At 44.2% G+C, this 25,100-nt stretch overlaps 1 protein-coding gene and 1 long non-coding RNA gene across 2 annotated transcripts in view; one reads left to right on the forward strand and one right to left on the reverse strand.

The window, feature by feature from the left end:
• The window catches only part of PRKCH (protein kinase C eta), a 334,858-nt gene that overhangs the window by 235,960 nt on the left and 73,798 nt on the right, over window positions 1–25,100 (forward strand). The gene's annotated exons all lie outside the window — the stretch shown is intronic.
• On the reverse strand, window positions 628–15,071 carry LOC134757127 (uncharacterized). The gene is made up of 5 exons (XR_010130762.1): window positions 14,904–15,071; window positions 13,961–14,095; window positions 9,754–9,822; window positions 5,170–9,675; window positions 628–993 (listed from the first exon to the last, which is right to left on the reverse strand). It is a non-coding gene; the product is annotated as an uncharacterized lncRNA (long non-coding RNA).

A 25,100-nucleotide genomic window follows, 5' to 3' on the forward strand; every position in this document is an offset into this window, starting at 1 on the left:
TTCCAAGGCCTTAGGCCACAGTTAGAAGAATTTAGGCTAGACAAAGTGAAGATTGTGTAGGCACCGAGTGTGGTCAGACATGCAAGTGGATTGCAGAGGGTGAGACAGGAATCTTCTTTGGATACATTTCAAATTAGAAACCAGGATAGTCTAGTAGTCATTTGACCTGAAAGAGCCAGAAATAACTTAGATGACCTCTCGAGTTCTTGTAGCCTTGTACTCATGGCTAAAAGTGAACAGAGGGATATGGTCAGTTGGTCTCCCCTGATAGACGCCAACCCACACTACTCCCACCATATAGAAAACCTCTATCACTCGAATTTTCTCCCTGTCCATCTCTGTACAACCTGCATGCCCTAGCACACCTATGTGCCTTCTCTGCATGCTCTCTCAATCCCAGGATTCCCTTCAGGCTCACATAGATCACTTGTCCCTCAAGTCACATACTTGACAATATCTTATACCTGATTGCCTTTCATAGTTCTCATGCTCATTCATACGTGGAAAACAGGAAAACTTTACAAAGTTAAAGTCAGCACAAGAAGTTCACAAGAAATATAAGCCCCCTTCTGACAATAGAGCATTTGTGGATGAAAAAGAAAGCAGGATTCCTCAACTCTGTTCTTTTTTTTTTTTTCTCAAGGAGAATGATTTTTGAGATGAAACAAGTACAATACTCACTGATAAAAATGAATTGTAGCCCAAAGTAGATAAAGGGATTATACGAAGCATTCAATGAGAATAGGCAGAATTGCAGAACAATTATTGAAGCAGTAATTTATGAGCACTGGAAGTGGTGTTGATCATTAGGGCTGTGCGGGGGTTTATAAAGAACAGGTCTTCTAAGTCGAATCTCATTTTCTTCTTTGATGGTTCCTGGACTGGTTGATCAAGGATAGGTCAACATTTTTGCATAGCTGAACTTCAGCGACATACATGACAAAGTCTCGCCCCATTTCCTTGTGGCCAAGCTGGATTCAAGACACAATGGTACTGAAAATGTGGGGATTAATAGGTTAGTGTCAGTCTGGAATAGTGGTTCTGCAACCTTGTGTAACCCCTGCTCCCCTTGGATTAACAGACAAATTTCAAGTCTTAATCCTATTTGAGATTTCATACCGTCAACATTATGACTAAACACAAAAATTAAACAGTGGGACAAAGGGCTACTTTGTTTTCAAGCTACTCATGCCCTCCCAGAAGACCGTGATATAGAAAAGCACATGAGTTTAGAGAGTCAGTCATTCATTAAACTAATATTTATTGAGCATCTATTATATTTCAGGCATATTGTGGTTGCTGGAAAAACTAGAGTGAAAAAGACACCAAAGATCCCTGCCTTCGTGGAATTTACATTCTAATCAAGACATGTTATATTGTTTACCCAAATTAACCCAATGGTAAGGCAGCCCTGTGGTCTGTCTTCTTCATAACTGTATCTATGGCACCTGGCATATTGTAGGTGCTTAAGACATATATGGTGTTGAATGATAAAATCAGAGCTGGGTGTCAGACACACACTTTTTGACTCCAAAGATAACACTCTTTCATAGCTGTATGCCAGAACAAATGGAAGAAATAAACTGTACTTGGGTCTGAAAAAGCTCATTATATCAGGATGAGATGGAGGCAATAGGTCTTGACAGCATGAGTAAAAATTAGGCAGAGGCAAAGAGAATACATTCAATATATTTATTCATCTGACAAATATTAGGATTTATCAGACCCTTTTCCAAGTGATAGGGCCAGAACAATGAGCAAGGAAGTCATAGTCTCTACCTTTCTGGAGCTTAGAATCTAGTGAATATACAACAGGGTGCTGTGGCTGCCAAAAAAGTATAAAATGCAATCTTAGCCTCCAGGGTTATGAGTGTGATGCCTCAGATGTGGGGAAGGATGAGCTCCACTGAGCTTTGCCATGGTTAGGCTGTGCCTAGAAAACTGAACTCAGCTCTAGATACCACCACAGAGAGATACAAACCTGGATCATGTTCAGAGGAGAGTGAGCTGAGTGACGAAGGGAGCAGAAACATGTAGCACAGCAAGTGAGGAGGTAACGGGTGAGCCTCTGGAGCAAAGGCAAGTGGACAGCATAACCACCTTCAAATATGTGAAAAGCTAATGTGATGGTTATTATTTTTGCTTCCCAACTATTTCTAGCTCCCTGCCTCCTGAGCACAGACAGGTGAGGTCATATGAATAATTCTAGCCAACAAGTCCAGAACAGAATGGTATATACTACTTGCAAGCCAGAACATTTCAGTGCTGGTGAGACACTCTTTTTCTTCCAGTGAACGGCAATGATGAGAGGTGGTGGCTGGGCTCTGACAGCCTGGGTCCCTGAGTGATTAACATGAATAGGACCCCTAGCTTACCCTCAATGGACATTTTGAATGAGCAAGAAATACTAGTTGCTGTTATGGTTTTTATTACTGCTGTTTCATGGCGCTGAGATTACGATCGGTGTTTGTCCCTGCAGCATAACCTAGCCTATCCTGACTGATATGCGTGCCATGTGTGGAGAGACCAGTCTGACAACATATGGCTCCCAGGGTTAGAACTAGGAGCACCTCAGGCTGTAGCAGGAGTTATTGAATGTGTTATGGCATAGCATAAAAATGAACTTTTCCACCAAGGTCCCTAAATATGTAATAGACTTCCTTCGGAGGGAAGATCACTGGACATCTTCAGTCTACAACCCTCGTTGGGGATGATGGACCTGGACCGGAGGGCTCTCCCAACCCTGAGAGGCTAGCGTACCACAGTGTGGAATGGGCTTAGCAAGCACACTATTATTGTGGCGTTTGCCCTAGGGGGCCCACTGGGGCAGGCCTGAGTTGGCTTACCATCATGTTTCCACTGGCCACATGCCCAGGCCCCTGCTGCTCTCACTGTACCACACAGTCATGAATCTGTGCATAGCATTGCTGGGGGCTCAGCCGGGTGTACAAAAGGCACAGCAGCTCAGATGGCAATGAGATCAAACAAATGGCAAGGGCTCTCTCGGCCCACTCTTATGCAGAATGATAAGTAGTCCTTTGGGGCTCATGCTTGCATCATTAGCAACCTGGAGGCATTAGGAAACCTCTGAAGTTCACCCCTACTGATTTGTCCCTCATTATCCTTATTCTGCCCTCTAGGAACTAGAGCTGAGCACCTTTCCTAACAATACTGAATGCCAGTGTAAAGATCTGCTCTGGGGAGGTGTGTGTTCAGAGAAAGCCCTGGTAGGGGGATGAAGGAAAACATGTTTTTAGCATCAAAGACCAGGTTTGAGCACGTGCCCCCTTTTCCAGTGGTTGGCTGGAGTTGGATCACGCTGGCTCATGAGAGCTGATTGTGCACATCTCTTTCAAGTTAGTGCTTGGAGAGCTCACAATGGTAGCTTAAAATTGGTTATTGTGGGAGTATTTACACCATAGACATTGGTAAGTGTTAAAAGTCAGGCCTTTTTTTTTTTTTTTTTCTGAGACTGGATCTCACTCTGTTGCCCAGGCTGGAGTGCAGTGGTGTGAGCCTAGCTCAATGTAGCCTCAAAGTTCTGGATTTCCTGGACTCAAGTGATCCTCCCACCTCAGCCTCCTGAATAGCTGGGACTACAGGCTCCTGCACCATGCCCAGCTAATTTTTTTTTTTTTTTTTTTTTTTGCTTTTGTAGAGATAAGCTATTGCTATCAACTCAGGCTGGTCTTGAACTCTCTTAGCCTCAAGCGATCCTTCTTACCTGGGCCTCCCAAAGTGCTGGGATTACAGGCATGAGCCACTGCATCCGGCCAGAAATTTTATTAGTTTTATTATTTAGACAGCTTTCCAGCACAACCTTGCAAATAGGGAAATAGTGAGAAAATCGTGGTCTTTGGAACCAGGCAGGACCAGGGTCACCCTGACTCTGCTCAGCTGTTGTCATTGAAGGGGGTGTGGAGATACTGAAACTTCCGTGAACCTTAGTTTCCTTGTCTGTAAAATTAAGAAACCTTAGTTTCCTTGTCTGTAAATTAATAACTAAAACCAAAATATTAGCTACCTCAAAGGGTAGTGTGAGGATCCAATGAGATAATGTCCACAGATTGCTAACTAAATTAAGCTCCTTCCTTTGGGGCACATAGAGAACAACTTCCAGGGAGAAAAACAAAACACCCCTGAATTGCAGCTTTTTTGCTTTTAGCTGTGGAAAACATTCCCAGAAGCTTCGCAGCCTCGCATCCTCATACCCCATTGGCCAGTTTAGCGTCACATGACCATCCCTAACGCCAATCACTTGGCAAGGGAAAAATGACAGCCAAGCCACAGCTCCTGAGGGAGCCCTGGAGCCGCTGTTGGCATTAGTGGGATTTTTAACGCCCCCTAGATGGTTCCAATGCGCAGTCAGAATACCGAACCAATGGCTGAGAGTCTAAGTCTCGGACAAAACCTTAGCCCCCGGGGGCTGGAGAGAGGTTCATTCTCTCCTGAAGGACAAGGATAGAGAACCAAGTCAGGGTTCCGGGAGTGTGGGGTCGGGGAGGAGGAAGGATCGCTGTTTATCAGGTAATCAAAAGTGCAGACTCAGTCTCCATTCCCAGCTACTGGACAATTGTGGGGCAAAGAGCTCAGTGGGAAAAATCAAAGGCGTTACAAATGGTTATTCTTAGAGATAAGGTGTATAACTATTGGAAAACAGAAATAAAGTCTTGAATTAAGCTTTGAGAAATGGTTCTATAATAGTAGGTGGGAGGGAGAGAGTTAAAAAAGCTTTTGCAACTTATCTGAGAGGGTGAGACATGGCCAGCGATACTTAACTGAAGAGGACTGTTTGCCCTGTCAGTTCTGAAGCTCCTGTTACAGCACTGAGTTAAGCCCTGTGAACACAACATGTGTTTATTGTAGACAAACCCTGCCACAAAGCCACAGGCACAGCACAGTTCTCTGTTAGGTCTGTATCTCTTAGAATATTAGGACCCTAACTGGGATTCTAGCAACTTACTTCCTGAGGCTCAGAGCTGCCTCCTGGATTCAGAGAGCCTGTCAACAACGTCTGCTGAGTATATAACGTGGACTGTGAGAAATATGGACTTGGAATCAGGAGACATGGATTTGAAACTTGATGCATTCATCCTGGGCCGGCTGTTAAACGCTCCCAATCCTTGTTCTCTTCCTCTATTAAATGACAATACTAATAACAATACCCACCTCATAAGATTGTGATGAAGATAAAAAAGGATAAGTTGGCTGGGTGCATTGGCTCACACTCCTAATCTCAGCACTTTGGGAGGCCCAGGGAGAAAATCACGTTAGGCCAAGAATTTGACATCAGTCTAGTCAACAGAGCGAAACCTCATCTCTTCAGAAAATAGAAAAATTGGTCAGTTATGGTGGTGTGTGCCTGTAGTACTAGCTGCTCAGGAGGCTGAGGTGGGAGGATCACTTAAGCCCAGGATTTTGAGGCTGCAGTGAGCTATGATAGCACCACAGCACTCCAGCCTGGGTGACAGGGCAAGGCTGTTTCTTTAAAAAAAAAAAAAAAAAGAGAGAGAGAGACAGAGAATAACTTGTGAACTCTTAATTCTTAATACAAATTACATTTGGTTGAGAGATCAGTATATCCGTATTTCCCCATCTAAAGTTCCCATAGCCATCAGTCAAGGAAGGGAGGAGAAGAAGCACTTTCCAGTTCATCCTGGAGGGGGTGGAGTTCAGACACTGCTTCTAAGAGCAGTCCCCCATCTCTTCACTCACCCTGCTTTATTCCCCAGTCACCCTCACCCTCATTTGATTCCATTTGCCCGGAAGGGATGAGGAAAGTGGAACCAAGGATTTTTATTGTTTGTGTTTCCCACCACTGTCTGTCTCAGAGGCAGAACCTGAGAAGTCTGGAATTTCTCCCTGGTCCTCTCTGCACAGCCCCCGGTGCCACCCGTAAAGATGTCCATTCCAAGTGAAAGCCACTGCACTTCAAAAGCAGCAGAGGTGGGTTCTCCTTCATGTTCCCTGTATGTGAGGGAAAGAACCAAACACCAGGGTCAAACAGAGGCACTTCCAAACCTGTGCCTTATTTCTGGGGGGAAAAAAAAAAAGTGAGACTGATTCAGTCTGGGACATGGTAGTTTTCTGTCTCAGAAAGCTGGGCAGGACCAGAGAAAGTGGCTTTGTGAAATGCGGGGACAAAGCTAGCTCAGGGCTCTGCTCTTTCTCAGTAGACCATTAGGGGAATCCAGGCAGGCCTTCCCCTCCCAGCTGACTTGGAGCCACACAGTGGCTTCCATGTGACTCCATGGCCAGTGCGACAAACACATGGCCTTGGCTGAGGAAGCACAGGGGCTGTGGGGATGACTGGATCCCAGGTCCCAGGAGAGATAGCGAGACATGTTGGAAACACTGTGTCTGGAATCTTGTGCTTGACTGCTCAGGAATGCGTAATCTGGGTAACTTTCTGGTTTGACTTACAGGAAGGTCTGATGGGGGCAGAGTGGGAATGTTGTAACAGCCCTAGATCACCTTGGAAAAATACTGTTTGCCTGCCAGCCCGGAACTGCCATTCCAGGAAGCAGCTGCTGGTGAATCAGCAGCCTCCTCTTTCCTTGTGGCTCCAGGAAGCACATGAAGGGCCTCCCCCACCTCCTCTCCAGGGAGGGAAATGCCCACTAGCCATATACAGGCTCTTCTGGAAGGGACAGAGGTGGGGACTCCATGGCAGACTCTCCATTCCGCCCCACCCCCCACCCTGCAACACACAAAGGGAGTTGGAAAAGGGATGAGAGACCCCTAAGCCTCAGACTCAGGCTTTTGATGTAGAAAATCATACATCGTTTCTAAGTCTCTTGTCTGGAGTTCACAACAATAAAGCTAGGTAGAAATCTCTACACACTGCTTGGCGTGGGTTACATTTGCCTCAACATAATGTCTGTCTCTTACCTGCAGAGCCAGCCTGGGGCTGAGAAACTCACAGGAGGTTGTCGGTTGGCTCTGGTCAAGCGGCTGTTTGGGCATGAGTGCCATTTGTACTCAAGGTCAAGGGGCAGCCTTAGTAGGTCAGCTGGAAGAGTCTTGGGAAAAAGGTAGGGGGACCGTAATGCCAGCTGTCCATTCCCTCCACGGGCCCTGTGGTGCCTCCACCTGGGTGGAGAGTCCCTGCTTTCTGCCTTTCCATTGGCCAATCTCTGGCCTCCTCCTGAGGTTGCTGCTGTCCCTGGAACAGCTTTGGGCTAGTGGACACAGCAGTTATGCCTCAATTTCCCTATAGCTACATGGAGCTAATTAAACAGTGGACGGATTTGGAGAGGTGGGTCATTTCAGATTCGCTCCTGGATTTTCACCCCCACTTAAGAGAGAGCTAAATCTCCTTCTTTCTTCTCTCTCTCTTTTGCTCTTTTTCTCCTTGTGTGTGTCTGACTCACCTCTGTGTGGTTACATTTAAACACCAGTTTAGATCTCAATGACCCACATTCAGCCTTAGTGACTATGAAAGCAAGGCCATGCTCACTGATGACTCAGGAGAACTGGGGCCTTGAAAGATGAGCTGAGTCAATGAATGTGAGCTGTGGAGTTTTTACCACTCCCCCTCTCCCAATCCTTTTGTAATGTACCCACTCCCTTAGCTTTCTCTGAGTGTCAGTGTCCTTGGCCTTCCAGGTCTTGTGTGAGTACATGGAGGAATCAAGGGAGAGGTGGGTGAGATGGCCACAACCACCCTCCGCGACTCTTCATCCTTGAGGCCTTTAGGACAGGTGCCCCCAGGCTCCATGGGAGGCAGGCAGCTGTGCAGGCTGCAGCGATGTGAACAGGGAAGCCGAGAGGAGGGTGTTGGGACAGGAGCCAGCTCTAAGTAACCTCCTGCAGGTGATGGTTTTGGCTTCACCTGTTGGCCAGAGCCCTCCAGCAGAGGGGGAATTTATATGCTACTGTGAAACTTCTAGATAAACCCGAAGTCAGGGTAGATGAAGGTAGAGGGAAGAGAAGGACCTCCCAAGGATCAGCCCCTGGAGTTCATTTCCTGCCCTTAGAAACAATGTCACCCTCATTTCTCTCCTTTCTCTACCTGCCTTTGCTCGGTTTCCATTCACTGCCTCTGTTACTTTTGGTTGTTTATGGTTAAGTCCAGTGGTTCTTATCAGCCATACTTGGAAACTTGTTAGAAGTATAAATTCTCAGACCCCATCCCAGGCCTACTGAATCAGCAACCTGGGGTGGGGCCAGCAGATCTGTGTTTTAACTAGCCCACCAGCTGATTCTAACATCTGCTCAAGCCTGAGAACCCCTGGTCTCACCTCTCTCCCCAGTTAGGCTACAGCCTCCTAGAAAGTACTGACTTGAGAGGGCTTAGTGTAGTCCTGGGCACCCAAGGACTCAGCTCTGCACAGAAACTGTACCAGGAAAGTAGAAAGAAGATTCAAGGAGGCAGTCTGGTCATGATCAGAGTTTGAACCCAAAGGTTAGGCCCTGGGTTCCAGTTGGGTGACCTTGGCCAAGTCACTTACTTTTCAGACTCTCTGGTTCCTCCTCAGTAAAGTAGATGGAAGAACTGGGTCTCTGGGGTTTGGGTAGTTCTCATGTCTAGAAATCTGGATCTGGCCAGGGCCTGGCTCATGATTCCCCTCCTGCATGTGCTGACTCTGCCCAGCCCCAGTGGAAGAGTCAGCATGCAGGGGAGGAATAACGAGGCAGGCCCTGTGCTTCTCCTGGTCCTCAGGCAGTTATTGTTTGTGAATGTGTGATATGGAGAGGTAGAGAGAGATCTGAATCTAGAAATGAATTAGAAACATATTAGGAGAAGCCAGAGCCTGCAACAGAAATGAAGCCCGTCCTTTGAGTGCTTGCCCCTGGCAAAGTTGAAGGTGGAGTCCCTCTGTCAGGAGCTCAATTGAACTGGGAGAGGGAGCGCTGAGCTGCCAGGTGTCACAATAGTCAATTAAGGCAACAGGCCCAAAACAAAAGAGTCAAGCTTTCAATCATGTCCTGCAATGGTATAAGCAAGTATCTGAAACCAGAGAAAGCGTGTACTCTCCCTGTTCCATTTCCCCTGTGGAACACACAGGGGCCCAGGGTCAAGTAGATCAGCAGGAATGTCGGGTTGGGGTGGTCTCACTGCTGACAGAGCCCTGAACAAAAGACTCTGGAAGTTTTATGGACTCTGGGGCCGAGAGCAAGGGAGGGGGAAGGCTAGGAGTGGAAGTACTAGGTTCTGAGTCATTGTGGGGAAAAGTGGCTTCAAGATTTCTCTCCCTTCCCTGCCCCACCCAAAGAAGGCCTCAGCAGAGGCACCTAAAGAACACCTCTCCCCAAGGCTTCTGATAAACCCAGGAATGAAGGCTCAGGGGCTAGGAATGCAAATATGTGATGACTGCGACCAGCCAGAGAGACCTGAGACCTTGAGAGCTCCCTCCAGGGACTGCCACGCATGGGCTATGCCCCAAGTCTGGGGTAGGGGTCAGCTTTCCCCAAGTTTGTGGTCAGGCCTGAAAAATCACACACAAGTTTTTCACCAGGAGGCCCAGGGAGATACTACGTGGCCTCTTCTCCCACCTACCTCTTCTGAGCCACGCTTTCCAGATGTCAGGCAAGTATCAGGGCACCTACCTCTGCACAGAAGGGCAGTGACTTTCTCCAGGTGGAAATCACTTTTCATCCAAAGGTCTAGGCTCAAATCTCTTGGTTCCTGCATTTTAAGTTATGGGTATCTCTGGGAAATAATTGAGAGGACTAAGTACAAACACCCATCAAGCCTTCACATTATGGGCATGTATAAGATTCTGTTAGGTCAAGTGGCATCCTCCTTACCCTTTTTCTGAGGATGACCATGTGTTAATTGCTACAGACCAGAACTGTCTTCCTGAAAGTTGTCCAGGGCTGTGGGAAAAAAGTTGAATATTTCAATGCAAGTTCTATTGACACTAAAGCTAACACTGAATCACTCACTTATCCCAGCCTATGCTTTTTTTTTTTTTTTCCACAGGGTCTTACTCTGTCACCCAGGGTGGTTGGAGTGGCATGATCTTGGCTCACTGCAACCTCTGCCTCCTGGGTTCAAGAGATCCTCCCACCTTAGCCTCCTGAGTAGCTGGGACTACAGGCACATGCCACCACATCTGGCTAATTTTTGTATTTTGGTAGAGACAGGGTTTCGCCATGTTGGCCAGGCTGGTCTTGAACTCCTAACCTCAAGTGATCCACCACCTCAACCTCCCAAAGTGCTGGATTACAGGCAGGAGCCACTGTGCCTGGCCTAGCCTATACTGTTTTCTTTATATTATATACTTATATGTCCTGTCTTTTCTATCAGATTGTAAGCTTCCTGAGGACAAAGATGATGCCTTACTGTCTATATGGCACCCAGAGTATTTTGCTCTCAAATACATACTGCTCAGATAAGCTTTCAGGATATAGAACCTCAGATACCCACAAAACCATCTCTTCTAGTGTTGTCTGGAAATAAGTCTTGTGTTTATTCACTTTTACGTATAACTGTATCTCATCTTCCCAGGAAGATTGGAAACATATTCATGTTTAAGGCATCACAGTAGCTGACTCATCATTAGCTGTCAACAAATAAATACCTCACAGTTAGATTTCTGGGAACAGTCTTCACCAAGAGACAGAAAGTTAACTGGAACTAAAATTTTAATCCCCTCAAACTCCAAGGAGACCTGTTTTCCAGGCATGATCCAACAGAACCGCTGCTTTTTAGAGTCCCTTGGAGAGGCTATTTCTGAGGACAGCAAGCTAACAGGATCACCCCCCACCACCCTTTGCTTCAATTTGCCCTAGTACTCAGACTTAATTGGTGGGGACAGGGGTATGTGTATAAAGCACGTGGAGATTATTTGTTATAATTCATCAGGGCTACCATTTGAAATTGGCCAGCACAATCATCCCTACTTGACCATAGTAATCAAGATGTGGCTGAGAAAGGAGTGTTTGTTTCAACAAGCCAGAGAGCTGGTCTTCTGCTTTCTAAATGGACAATTTATATAATTTAGATAGAGAGGCATCTTCCACTCTAGGCATGTACAACCCACCCCGCCATCCCAGTACATTCTTCTCTTTCCTTACATTTACCCATCCCTCCTGCCCCTCCTGCTTTTTTGAAGGTGAGTGAGCAGGTCCCAGGCTTACAGCTCAGTTGGACTGCGGTTGCCCTGTCTTCTCTGGTGATTTCTCTGTCTTATGGTCAGGAGCCAGACTCTGAGTCTGGTCAACTATGTAGAGGAAAGGTCACTAGAGAAATTCCACTTCAGCATTCCTCTAGGGATCAGAGATTCTGACTGCTCAACAAAATTACCTGGAGGAGAATTTTAATAATATGGCTTCCTGGAACTTACCCTGAAACATTCTGATTCAGTCAGTCTGGGGTGAAGCTCAATTGGCTATATTTTTCTAAATCTTTATAGATGATTCTGATGCACTGGCAAGTTTGGACACTGGATAAATTCTAAGCTCTTTGAGATCAGGAAACATATGAATCTCCCATGCTGTATCCCACAATGACTAACTCAGCACCTGGCACACAGCAACACTTTAGAAATTGTTACTGAGTCAATGAACAAATGGATGGTTGAAAATAGGGTGATGGATTAGGAGTACAGTCAACCTAGCATCTTCTAAAATAGTTTTTAAATTGACAAATAATAATTGTACACACTCATGGGGGTACACAGTGATGTTTTGATATGTATTGTGTACAATAAATCAGGGTAATTGGCATATACATTATCTCAAACATTTATCATTTCTTTGTGTTGGAAACATTCAATATCCTTGTTCTAGCTATTTGAAATTATATATTGTTAACTATAATCATCCCACAGTGGTACAGAACAGTACAGCTTATTCTTCCTATCTAGCTGTAATTGTGTTTAACAAATCTCTCCCTATTCATCCCTCCCAGCCTCCAGTGTCCTCTGTTCTACTGTTTACTTCTATGAGATCAATTGTTTTTTTTAGCTTTCACATATAAGAACATACAGTGTTTAACTTTGCCTTCCTGGTTATTTCATTCAACATAATGTCTCTCCATTCTACCCATGTTGCTGCACATGATAAGATTTTTTATGGCTGAGTTGTATTCCATTGTTAAATACACACACACACACACACACACACACACACACACACACACACACACAACATATTTTCTTTATCCATTCTTTTTTTTTTTTCTGGACACCTGGTCAACCTAGCATTTTACCTAAAGGCTAGGCAAGGGCCAATGGAGGCAGAAGGCCAAACCAGTCACAGTGGGGCTAGGGACAGGAATAAAGCAGCAGCGTGGGGGTGGAAATAGAAGAAAACTTAGGTAATTTGATCCCCAAGTGGGAGAACATGACCCCTGTCCTTGAAAATGCTGCTACTTTCAGCGGTGCTGCCGCTTGCTGTCCCTGTGCTGGGACTGACAGGCCTTGCGCTCTCCAGTCCCACTAAGAAAGCAAATTGGATTGGTCACTTCCCTGTTTAAACCTTCCAAGGCCCTGCATTGTTCTCAGGATGAAGTCAATTCTCCTTTCTCTGGCTGAGTCCTGGCTCCTCCTCAGCCCATCACTGCTACTTGCCCTCATCTCTCTGTGCCCACCGGCCACCCTGCCTTCCTGCAGATCCTACCGCCTGCGGTGTTCTTTCACCAGCCTGTCCTCTCTGCCTGCAATGCTCATTCCCTGCCCCCATGTTCGCTAGCAAACTCTCCTGCTACCATTAAATTACAGCCTAAAAACATCCGCTTCTCTTTTCCCCTGGGGGCTGCCAGTTCCTGGGGTCAGTCTGTTGTGTCCAAAGCCTAGCCAGTAGATGCTCCCATGTTTGTTGAATGAACAGAAGTTGGGACGGGAAGCCAACAGACGCTCAGGACTGGGGTTTGTTTTTGTTCCTGTAAAACTGGATTGGTTCTGCAGAGGCACAAAGAAGCCCGTTGATTTAGATCTATCGAGGAATTGGGGTAGGGGCAGGGGTGGCAGTTTTGCTAAGAAGAAAAGCAGGTGAAAGTGGGAGATTCCAAGAGAGACCAGAGAGAAGGCAGTGTGTCCTGCCCAATCTGCCGCTAGGGTCAAAGACCAGCTCCCTAGTCACACTCGGCCAAGGCAGGCTGCCGGGCTGGCTCCAACCCTAAACAAAGCCAGGCAGCCGCCCAGGTGGGTGAAGGCTGCAGATTGCGCTCAGGCGTGACGCCGGGGTGCAGGTGGGAGCGGCGCCCGGGTGCGTGGGTGCAGCGCTTGCCCGCCCGCGGTTAGGCGCACCGCGGGAACCGGTCAGGTGCGCCGTGTGGGGCGGGGCGGAGGCAGGGCGTGCGCCCCCAGGCTGGTGCCTGGGGCAGAGGATTCGCCTGCTTGACGCGCTGATGCCTTGATTTGGTCTGACAAGTGGAGGCTGCTTTGAGAAGCGGCCTGTATTTTTGACATTCAGGAAGCTAGAAATAACCACCTGGGCTCCTGGCGCTCTGGCCGCAAATGTCTTGCCCTTTCCAGGCAACTGCCAGATTGAAGGGGCTTTTCCCCAATGTAGACCTGTGCTCTGTGTACTAGGAGGCCTAGGTTCCAGTCCAGGCTCGGCTTCTGACTCCCTACTTTAGGAGGAATCACTGAATTGACTGCAGCTCGGCTTCTGCTCTGTAAAATGGGGCTGTTGCTAGCTGAGCCTCTTCTGCCTCTGATAGAAAAATGATTCCAAGTGGCTGCCCTGTCCACCCTAATCCCATGGCCCTAACTTGATGTCTGCTGCTTCTAGAAGCCTAGTGCTCCAAATATCTGCTCTGGGAGGGACTTGCAGATGATCCTGATTGGAAATGAGGCTGATTAACCTTTTGTGTATCATTGACTCTATGACAGTCTGTTGAAACCTAGGGGCTCTTACCCTAGACAAATTAACACACCAGCCAGATATAGCTTACAAGGGCAGAGAGTTGCTGGTTTGAACCACAGACCCCTGGTTTAACATCTGTAATCTAGTCAACCCCTCCTCTTTCTTGAAGGCTGAACCAAGCACGAAGGGTTTTCCCCACCTTCCAATCCTCATACATGCAGACACCCCCTTTTCCTGCTTTCTCCCTTCAATCATCTTCCTCACCATCCCCCATGCTTGGGCACTCTCAGGAGGGAAATTGTCCTATAAATATCTGTAAAAGGCATGGTATGTCCTGTAGCAGAGAAAGCAAAAAATAAAAATATAATTCCTCCACCCCTGGCATGGCACGTGCAGAGCTCTGCCTGATCCTTCTCTCCCACAAGCCTCGGGGGTGGGTAAAAAAAAGTGAGAGGTGAAGCTGCTGCAGCGAAGTACCCCTTCAAAATCTTCAGTACCCTTCAGAGTCAGCGCTGTCATCACTATCACATAAACTGTACAACTCCAACGTCAACCAGCAGCCACCTGGCTGGCAGCAGGAAGAGCCAATGCAATTTTGCACAGTGGCTTGCTTGCCCAAGGTATTGCCTGGCAAATGGGCTTCTTGTGCAATGGGGAACCACAGGGAGGGGCCTCTTAAATGTACCTCAAAGAAACAGCTCTAACAATGGATGATTCAACAGGCTAGTAATTGGCGCTCACTCTTACCACATTGTTTTGATAAAACGACATAGCCCAACTGGGGATATGAAGGCAGTAAGTAGAAAAGCTAACCTCTTGCTACTCAAATTGTGGCTGAGAACCAGCGACATCCCATCACCAGAAGCTTGATAGAAAAGCCAGGCTCTGTCCCAGACCTATTGAAAGGAGATCTGCATTTTAACATGATTGCGAGAGAATCTACATCTTAACGTTTCAGAGGCCTAATCCAAAGTCTTCTGATAATGATCATTAGAGTCCCAGCCACCCCCGACTTCCCCCTGGGAAAACCACAACAAATAGAACAAATTCCTCCAAGCTCTGCTCATAAGAACAACCCACAACCCACAGACACCCCCTCACTCAACTAGAGACCTCACCCACCTGTTTGCAGAGTCACCCACCTTGGGCTACTTCTTTTCTATTATTTAATCTTCTGGGAAAACAGAGGTCTTCTATTTGGAGATAAAAATGACAAAGGAGAACCTCCTGAACAGAATCCAGTTTGCTTTTAGCTTTAGCCATCTCTCTGACCTCAGTGCTGCTGGACTCAGTTCCAAGATCTAACTGTCAAATGCTTTAGGGGAAACGGGAGGAGAAGTCCCTGGAGTAACCCATGTGCGCAGCCTGGCACTGTTCTCACTTGCCTTTGGAAATGAAGGTGCAGAAACCATGGGAGGTAAGGAGGGCACAGACTAGTGACTTCCAGTGTGGGACAGAGGGGAAAAGGTGGAAGAGAATTGCAGAAAACCACTCAGGAAAAGACAGGCTGGAGTGATGCCTGCTGAGACAGGGCCCTGATCTCCCAGGACTTCCCTTTCTGCCCGTTCTGTAGAAATGCCTCGGGTTTTGTGGTTTAGGAAAAGAGATGCTTAGCAAGCTTATAGAAAATGTAATGTGGGCACTTTGTTGCTGTCCTGGCTTTTAAAGGACTCAGAAGCAGATCAGCTTCAAGGTGTTGGCTACTCTGTTTGTAGCCTTAGAAAGACATCCTTGATGTTTTATTGTTCTGCCTTTGCTAAGAGCTGGAAACTCTCCCTGGGGAAATGGCTCACCTTGAAAGAGATGCTATTGTAGCTGAAAATGTTTTAGCTTCACTTCCAATCTCTGGTTCCTTGTGGGAAGTAACTGCTGCTGTGGTATATATGACCTGTGCCTTTTATTGCATCTTTACCTCGGTGGACACAGCTGGTTGAAACTCAGTAAAACTTATGTTTCCATGGAGATTGATTCAGACAACAGGAAAAATAAGTGTAGAAAAAACTGCACAGTACAAGGGCTAGATTCAGGTTGTAGAACAAAGTGATTATTACTTAGAATCCTGGATTAGCAAGAGAATAAGAAAGATGCTGAGATTACCTAGTGTTATCACCATCCATGTGAAATGTAGAATAAAACTTTTTCCCCACCACATAGATATTGGGCAGTTTATTATAGATGCTACAAAGGGATTTATTATATTTTTCCCAAAATGGTTAATTAGAGGCATCCCAAATTACAACTCCTTTAGCATAACTCCCAGCTCCATGCAGCCTACTTACTATGGACCCAGCTACTGACAGCTCAGCTCTTTGCCAATCCAACTTTTTTTCCTGATATGCTCAAACTTTTCTTCTCCAGGAAGACTTCCTGAATGATCCCAGTTCATAGGGATCTCATCCTTAATGCAGGGGAAATTCACTGTTCTGGAATAGTCTACCATACCATCACGCTCTTCTTTTTGTGTAATCCTGGATTTCTTCTCCAGTTGTTTTATTCTTGCCTGTCTACACAGATAGATCAGTAGCCTTCAATAGTCTGCATCTCCTGTTATCTTGCAGCCTCCTACTATAAACAGTAGGTGCTTTACTTATGCCAGTTGGGTTGACCTAGACAGTAGTCTCTAAGTAGCAGTCCTTGGCTCATCCTTCTGAAACCAACGACCTCTTAGGCAGGCTGAGAAAGGGTTAGGACTGTTCACTCTGGGACATCCTTGGCTCTGTATGAGTGTTGTTTTTAAAAGCAGGGATTTTGTCTCCAGTGCATTGAAGAGATAAAACCCCATTGTCAGCATATTTCTTCAGGATCTTTCTGTGTTAGATCTCACTGCCAAGCCAGAGTCCCCACACACAGACTCTCACTTTTCCCCCATCAATAGGCTGAAGTGAGGCAAGTAGTAGAATGTGCTCAAATCATGGCCTATTCTTAATAAAAGAAACAAGGACAGCTTGGGGCTGGCTCGTCTCTTCTCAAATTCTCCTAGTGTTCTGAACCAAATGTATGAAACGAATAGATTTGTTTTATTCGCAGGTATTAATGCTTCTCCGAAAGCAGTTGTTTGGGTGGCTGGAATATCAGTAGTCATTGACCAATAAGGCTTGCAGGTGTGAATCAGAGCAGTATTCTGGACTTCCAGAGTAGAGCTGCCATCTACTACTCTACGTCACCTTCATCCTTACAGAATCACTGAGACCATTCATTCATTCACAAGCAGTTGTGTCTGCTACATGCCAGGCACTTGTAGTAGGCATTAGAGATACAATGGCAAGTGAAACAGACACTGCATATAATCTACTGAGAGAGACTGGGAATTAATTCAATAAGTAAAAGTAAGTATATAATTATCAATTGTGATAAAGGCCCTGAAGCAAAAGAATAGGATGTTCTGCAGGAATATTACAAGAGCTTTATCTGATCTAACGTGTATGGGGAGGGGAAGCCTCAGGGAACGCTTCTTAGGGGAAGTGACATTTGAGCTGATCATTGAAAGAAGAATAAAAATTAAAAAGTAAAGAGGGGGCCAGGTGCAGTGGCTCACACCTGTAATCCTAGCACTTTGGGAGGCCGAGGCAGATGGATCACTTGAGGTCAAGAGTTCGAAACCATCCTGGCCAACATGGTGAAACACCGTGTCTACTAAAAATACAGAAAAATTTGCTGGGTGTGGTGGCAGGTGCCTGTAATCCCAGCTACTTGGGAGGCTGAGGCAGGAGAACTGCTTGAACCCAGGAGGCGGAGGTTTCGGTGAGCCAAGATCGCGCCACTGCACTCCAGCCTAGGCGACAGAGTGAGACTCCGTCTCAAAAAAAAAAAAAAAAAAAAAAAAAAAAAGTGAAGAGGGGTTAGAGAGTGCCCAGGATACAAAGAGTTAGTTCATTGGAGGAACTGGAGTAAAGGCCTTGTGGCTGGATTAAAGGGGACAAGGAAAACCAAGATATAAAGAGGTAGGCAGGGGCTGGATCACATGTACACACAGTTTTGAAGACTTTGGCTTTTATTTTGGAACAGTGGAAGGCTGTTTTAAGCAGAGGATGAGAACATTAAATTTATGTGTCCAGAAGATTGCTCTGATGAGACAAGCGGTGAACAAAAACATCATTACTCAGGTCTCATCCAACTCTTCCATTGTATATTCTAATAAACCACCCAAGTTCTGCTTTCATAGCTCTGAGCCAAAGTGAGTTATACCTCCCCAGGCCCACTGAAAATCCCAGAGAGCTTACTGAATGGCGTGGGGGCCCTGGTAAAACTCACCGTTCAGGCATTTGAATCTGGGCCACTCTATTACTATCAGCATTTTGCCTCCACTCCCAAGGAAGAAATCCTTAAAATTATAACCTTTAGGTCCCCATGCCCAGGCAAGCTCACTTCTCTTGGATCACAATAATCATGGTTTTGACTATGAATTGCCGATCCCAAATTAAATGATTAACCCAAGGTCAATGAGCTAGTCAGCTGCCAAACCAAGGACAGATTTTCAGTTCCCTGAACCCAAGGCAGATGCACTTCTCAGGAATGCTGTCAGAGGCTTAGAAAAAGAAAGTGTTCCATGTTCCCAAAATATGTAAACTTATTCTTTCATATTCATGTTTATTCTATGACTCAGAAGTTCCCACGATCATTTTCTGGGGTGATCAGAAACTCTCTTTGAGGGGGAAATGATTCCTTACTTGAAAAGCGTTTTTAGCCAAGTTGGTTCTTTCGTAGCGGTGAGCATCCTTTGAGGATGATGCTGGCTTTCTTGTGGGCTGCTCCACCTTGCTATTTCCTGAAGCTACTGGAACAGTTGAAACAGGCATATGAATAACCCCTGGGTTGCCAAAAAGACACCTCAATCCTTAACAGGTTTTGATCTGAAAAGGAGCGGTTTGTTCACTTGATTTGCTTTACGAATTTTGCAACATTGGCAGGTTGTGCCTGGGCCTTTCCCAGCCCTCTCTGCAGAAATGAGAACCAGGATTACTCATCCTTCTGTATTTTAAAGGAATTCCAGGAGTGCTCAGACAAGCTGCTGAAAAAAAACTGGTGTTATTTGACAACTTCTGAGCATGGATGTTTCAGGCCCCGCTAATGCCATGAAAATAGAAATGGCCCTTGTGCCAGAGGTAGCATTCTACTTCCATCAGGTGAGGTGGCAAGGCACGCAGGGTTTTTGGGGTGGCTCCCCAGAAGAGAGGCAGCTGGAAAAATCGGACCTACATGCCCAGCTTTGTCCTTGCAGGCAGAGCTCCTCCTTCAACCCACTTCTCATTCTATGAGCTGATCTGTCCTGACAGCTGCCAAATTAGTCCTCTCATTCCTGGAGCTCGCTTTGGCACTCTCACGAATGTTTCTTTCAAAGTCCACTCTTCATTTAAAACGTTGCTCAGCCTTACTTCAGGGGTGAAATAAACGGCCTTAAAATTTTTCATAAAAAAGCGCAGTTTCAACCAGCCAATAGGTTCCAGAGAATATGTAAATTATGGTGCTAGAACTTACCCACCAAATTCAAATCTGTATTTGGATATAAATGTTCTATAAACAGTTCTGAAGAACACACACATCAGAAGCAATTCCGTGATACCTGTTACCATCTTTCTGTAATTTTTCAAATTTTTTTATCTTAAAATGACAAATAATCATTGTATATATTTATAGCATACAATGTGATGTTTGGATCCATGTATATATTATGAAATGATCATATCAGGCTCTTAACATATCCATCACCTCACATACTTATCAGTTCCTTGTGGTGAAAACATTCAAATCCATTCTTTTAGCAATTTTGAAGTATACATTATTATTAATTATAGTCACCTTGCTGTGCAATTTCCTTTCTGGCCCATGCACCATTGGAGTATCTTTTCTGTTTCATTCCTCCAAATTGGACCAGTCTCTCTGTTTGGGTCTAAGGCCATGTTGGCCAAAAAGCAGAATCTGAATCCAGTCTAGAGTCTGATGGGAATAAAATGATGTGCTCCTCCCTCAGTTACTGACTGATCATCCCATCTGTCACCAACTGATGCGGTGGCTCTGGACAGACCACCTGACTGCTCTGTCCTCACTTTCTTTGTTTGCAGGAAAAGGATAATGCTACTCTTATGCACTCACAGAGTTCTGGTGAAACATTTTTAATGTGCAGTACGTGGGTGAACTTTGCAAAGTTTAAAAACAGTATAGAAGTATAATCATGTTATTATGTGAAATAGTGTTCTCCAACCCATTCTCTCTATTCTCCCTGGAAGACAAACAAACAAAAGTCCTGCCAAACTAAGCATTTGTGATGGGAGGCCTAATTTACATCTCGTCCAGAGCGGAGAAAGCTGGCACTATTGTGAGATCCATCCACGGGTCCCTCAGAATACATACACTCTGCATCTCTGCCTTGTGTTTGCTTCCTTGCACTGTCTCCATGGCCCGTACCTCAGGTTGGGGTTAGGGGAGAAGTCAGTACCAATTCCTGGAGGCATAGTCTGTTGAATATTCACATAAATTCCACCAAACATTTTGGCCTGGCTGCCAATTTTTGGAGGGCTTGAAAAACAGTTTTGTGTGTGCACTGACTCTCACAGTGTCTTTCTTACAGTGAAAATTACTGGGGACAGAAACCAGTCCCTGCCATTCTTTTTTAATGATGCAGTGATTTCCAGACAGTGAGTAAATGCTTCTAAGGGCAAAGGGCTGTGGTTCCACAGCTGTCACCAACTAGCTGGCACGCCTGGGGTGTGGTTCTCCATTTCTCTGGACCTCATTTTTCTAAGTTGGAGGTATTCAAATACCATTCAGTGAAACCCTTGGTATTATTATTATTTTGCATTTTGGGCATCTGTATAAAGTTTGAGCTAATAGAAAAAGTTTAAACACTGCTGCTTTCAGCACTAATCCTCTAATGCTCCAAAAATTCTACCAAAATCCCCACTGATTGTTTTATGAGATATTTATTTTCATCCAGTCCAAATTTTTCTTCTTTTTCCTTCAAAGCTAATAAATGTGGGGGAATAGTGGTTAGAAAGAGGTTATGGTGGCCGAGCACGGTGGTTCACGCCTGTAATCCCAGCACTTTGGGAGGCTGAGGCAGGCAGATCACGAGGTCAGGAGATCGAGATCATTCTGGCTAACACGGTGAAACCTCGTCTCTACTAAAAATACAAAAAAAATTAGCAGGGCATGGTGGCGGGCGCCTGTAGTCCCAGCTACTCGGGAGGCTGAGGCAGGAGAATGGCATGAACCTGGGAGGCAGAGCTTGCAGTGAGCCGAGATTGTGCCACTGCACTCCAGCCTGGGCGACAGAGTGAGGCTCTGTCTCAGGAAAGAAGGAAAGAAAGAAAAAGAGAGAGAGAGAAAGAGGTTATGGCCCTGATGTCTGGTAGATTAGGGATTCTCGACTTGATCCACCCAGTCTGGAAAGATTTTCTGTAGGAAGTGGTGACAAGAGGGGTTTGCTCAGGTTGAATAGGAACCAAGACTGGAACCCTCATAGCATGGCCATCTCCCCAAAGAGTACAGGCAGAAGATAGAAAATTGCAGGTAACTCCGAGCCTCTATACTAGCCAGTAATGAAATATGTACTTCTAGGATGGGTACTATGTTCTGTCTTCCGAAGTAATCTTAATTAAAATAGACCGACATAAATGAAGAGACGGACAATTCATTAAAAACCTAAACTGTGCTATCTTCTAAAAGTGGCATAATTTGCTTAGTCTTCTGGGTGTCAATAAGCTGTGAGTCCCATTGACCCCCAAATGTTGCTGTGTCTTTGCCAGGTAACAAAGGACCAAGACTAAATTTGGTGGGCCTGGGAGAGTGGCATCCCAGAGGAGGCCCCCAAAGGGAATCTGCCGCAAAATGAGTAAAGTCCTCAAACAATCCACCTGGCCTACCCCACTGTGCCCACCATTGTCTGCTGGGAAAGCGGGGACATCACGCATCTAGAATCCATGTTCTCTTCTTCCATCTCCAGCAATTATTCCCTACCCTGCAACCCTCCCAAGGCCCCCAGTCTAAAATTCTCTTCAAACTCAAAAAGGTTTGTCTGGCAACAGAGAGATCCTGTGAACACATTGGGACTAGTAAATTTTTCTGAACCTGTCCTTAAAGCTCTTCTCGAAACCACGTGTTGATCCTCTGTCCATTTTCTCATCTCTGTTTCTCCCTCCACCCTCACTCTTCCTCTTTGGTGATCCCGAAATGTTTGTCCCTATGTCTGCTCTCATCCTCCATCACAGAGTCTTTCTACATAATGCTGAGCGCCTGGAAACAATCTCTTAGTAATGTGTTGTCACTTTAGCACTCTTATGAAGTCAAGAGGCAGATTTCTCAGGAAACATTTAAAAGGAGATTGAGTGTCTCTGTTTTGAATTATGGCACATGGAGAGAAAAGTCAAAACAGAGTATTATAATAGGCTTAGAGAAATCCCAGGACTGAAGCTCCTTAAATATGCTTTTATGACCTAGTTGGAATGTGGCACAAGTTGTCTTTTTGGTTCATTTATTTAAAACAATTGTGTGACATCACTCTTTAGTCCCTGGCCTGTTTATCCCCAAGGCGATTGCTAATGAATGGTGCTGGCAACTGTAAGATGCTGTTTTATATACAACAGGTATCGTGGTCAACTCTGCTAATTTGCAGAACATACAGTTTTCTCACACAACAGATTTTGTTTAATCAGTGAGACAGAGAACCTTCAGAAGGGAAATTATGACTGGTAAATCACTATCTTTTTAAAGGTCAGAACTATTTAGATTTTAAAATAAAATCTTTTAGTGCTAAATGCATCTTGCAGGTTTTTAAACTTTTAATTTTGAAGTAATTTCAAACTTATAAAAAGCTACAAAAATAGTATAAGAAAAGCTCCTATATACCCTTCACCCAGATTCACCATTTTGGGATAACTTACCACATTCACTTTGCTTCTCTCTGGATATGATCACCATCATCATCATCATCATCTGATACATTTCAGAATAAGTTTCAGAAATAAGTTTCAAATCATCATCATCATCTGATCCATTTCAGAATAAGTTTCAAAATATTTATCCCTAAATATTTTGTGGATATTTTCTAAGAACAAAGACATTCTGTTACTACAAAGTAGAATTACCAAAATCAGGAAAGGTAATATAATACTATTATCTAACCTACACATCTTGTTCAAATTTTGTTAGTTACCTCAAAAATATTCTTAACAGCGTTTTGTTTTGTTGTTTTTTTTTGTTTTCTGGACCAGCTCTCGCAGGTTGTGATAGGAGAAACTTTCATTGTCATTTACTTCTAAATATTTTATCATTTCTATTGTAAATTCCTCTTTAATCCATGTTTTAGAAGGTATTTTTTACTAGTTTCCAAATATGTTGTAATTATTATTTTTAACTTCTTTTCATTGTTGATTTCAAATTTCATTGCACTGTAGTCAAAAAAACAATGGTCTCTATGACAGTCCTTTCACTCTTGTGGAGACTTCTTTTGTGATTTTAATAGGAGGTAAGATTATGTAAAAATGTATTTGAATCTACTGTTGGGTATAAGGACTTTTTTCTGTATATCTGGTAGATTTGTTGTTGCTTAAACCTTTTAAGTTCTTGCTAAACTTTCATTTTACTTTTTCTCGGTAATCTACACTACGATTGGAGGTTTGGCGATTTCTCCTGATTCTCTCAGCTTTGGCTTTGTGGTTTTCAGAGTTATGCTATTAGCTGCACACAAGTTCATGAATATTAAGTCTTGGTGGATTGTTGCTTCTATTATTATATAGAGGCTTTTGCCTTAAATTATATTTAGCCTGATATAAATATTGATATACCAGGTTCTTCATTATTATTTTCATGGGACCCCTTTTTTTAATTTTTTTACATTCATTCTTTCTCTTTGGTTTTTTCATCGGCTGTCTTATAAGAAGCACATATACCTGGACTTTTTTAAAAAACAAATTGATACTATTTTTAGAAGATCAATATAATCTCCTTATATTTATTTTATTTGAACTTATGCCTTCTTATTTTGGGTTTTCTCCTTACCATAATTTTTTCTTGCTTTGTAAATTTCTCTTTTTCTGTCTTCCACTGAATTAATAAAGTTTCCATATATAGTATTTTAATAAATATAAATTTCTCCCCCACCTTTTTTTTTTTTTTAAATGAGACGGAGTCTTGCTGTCTTGCCCAGGCTGGAGTGCAATGGTGCGATCTCAGCTCACTGCAACCTCCGCCTCCCAGGTTCAAGCGATTCTCCTGCCTCAGCCTCCCAAGTAGCTGGGATTACAGGCGCCCACCACCATGCACCGCTAATTTTTGTATTTTTTAGTGGAGACAGGGTTTCTCCATGTTGGTCAGGCTGGTCTCGAACTCCTGACCTCAGATGAGCTGCTCGCCTCGGCCTCCCAGAGTGCTGGGATTACAGGCGTGAGCCACTGCACCCAGCCAATTCCCCCTAATTTTTAAAACATGTACAGTTAATCATAAACTTTTCTAACAAAGGCTAGAGTTATTCAGTTTCTGTCCTCTTTAATATCACATATGCCTCAGAGATTGAACATGATGCTGCTTTCCCCCCATCTTATTGCTATGGAGAGCTTTAATTTTACCATCTTTTAAATACAAAAAAAGTTATTAAACATGTGGTCAATATGTATGTCCTTATGGTCAATAATTAATTAAACTAATTTGATTAATTTAATAATTAATTGACAAAATAAATGTTACCACTTTCTACATGCATCATTACTTCTTATATTTCATGCCTTGGACTCACTGTTCTTCCTAGTAAATAACATCCTATAATATTTCTTTTAGTAGAGTTTTCAACTCTGTTACTTGTGATCAGAAATCTGTTGTCAGCGCAATTATGACTTCCTTATAAACAATGTAATTCTCTCTGGAGGTTTCTCAGCGCTTTCATGTTGATGCCTTGCAGTCTTACTTCAGTGTGTCTGGTAGGTGTGGGTTTTCTTTATTTATTCAACTTAAGTCCCCAGAGTGCTCCTTTAGTCAAAGGACTTCTCTCATTTTTCAATCATGGAAGTCTCTACTACTTGTCTCTTCAAATACTGTTCTTCCTTATTTTCTTCTTCAGAAATCCTATTCAACATTTATTGTAGCTATTCAAATTATGTTCCTTATGTTGTTTCATATTTTTAAATCTCCCTGTATCTTTGGCTATGTAAGGATAATTCCTCAGAACTCTTTTCCAATTCATTAATTCCCTGTGTAACTGCTGTGAGTCTAGAGTTTGTTCTATTGAACTTCTAAATAACTATAATTTTGATTTCAAAGATTTCAAATTGTGTATTTTCATATTTATACAGTATTATTTCATTTCAGCCTGTTTGTGTTTCATATCTTCCTCTTTAAAAAAAAAAAAAAAA

The sequence above is a fragment of the Gorilla gorilla genome, chromosome 15 (assembly GCF_029281585.2).
Source record: "Gorilla gorilla gorilla isolate KB3781 chromosome 15, NHGRI_mGorGor1-v2.1_pri, whole genome shotgun sequence".
Taxonomy (NCBI): Eukaryota; Metazoa; Chordata; class Mammalia; order Primates; family Hominidae; genus Gorilla; species Gorilla gorilla.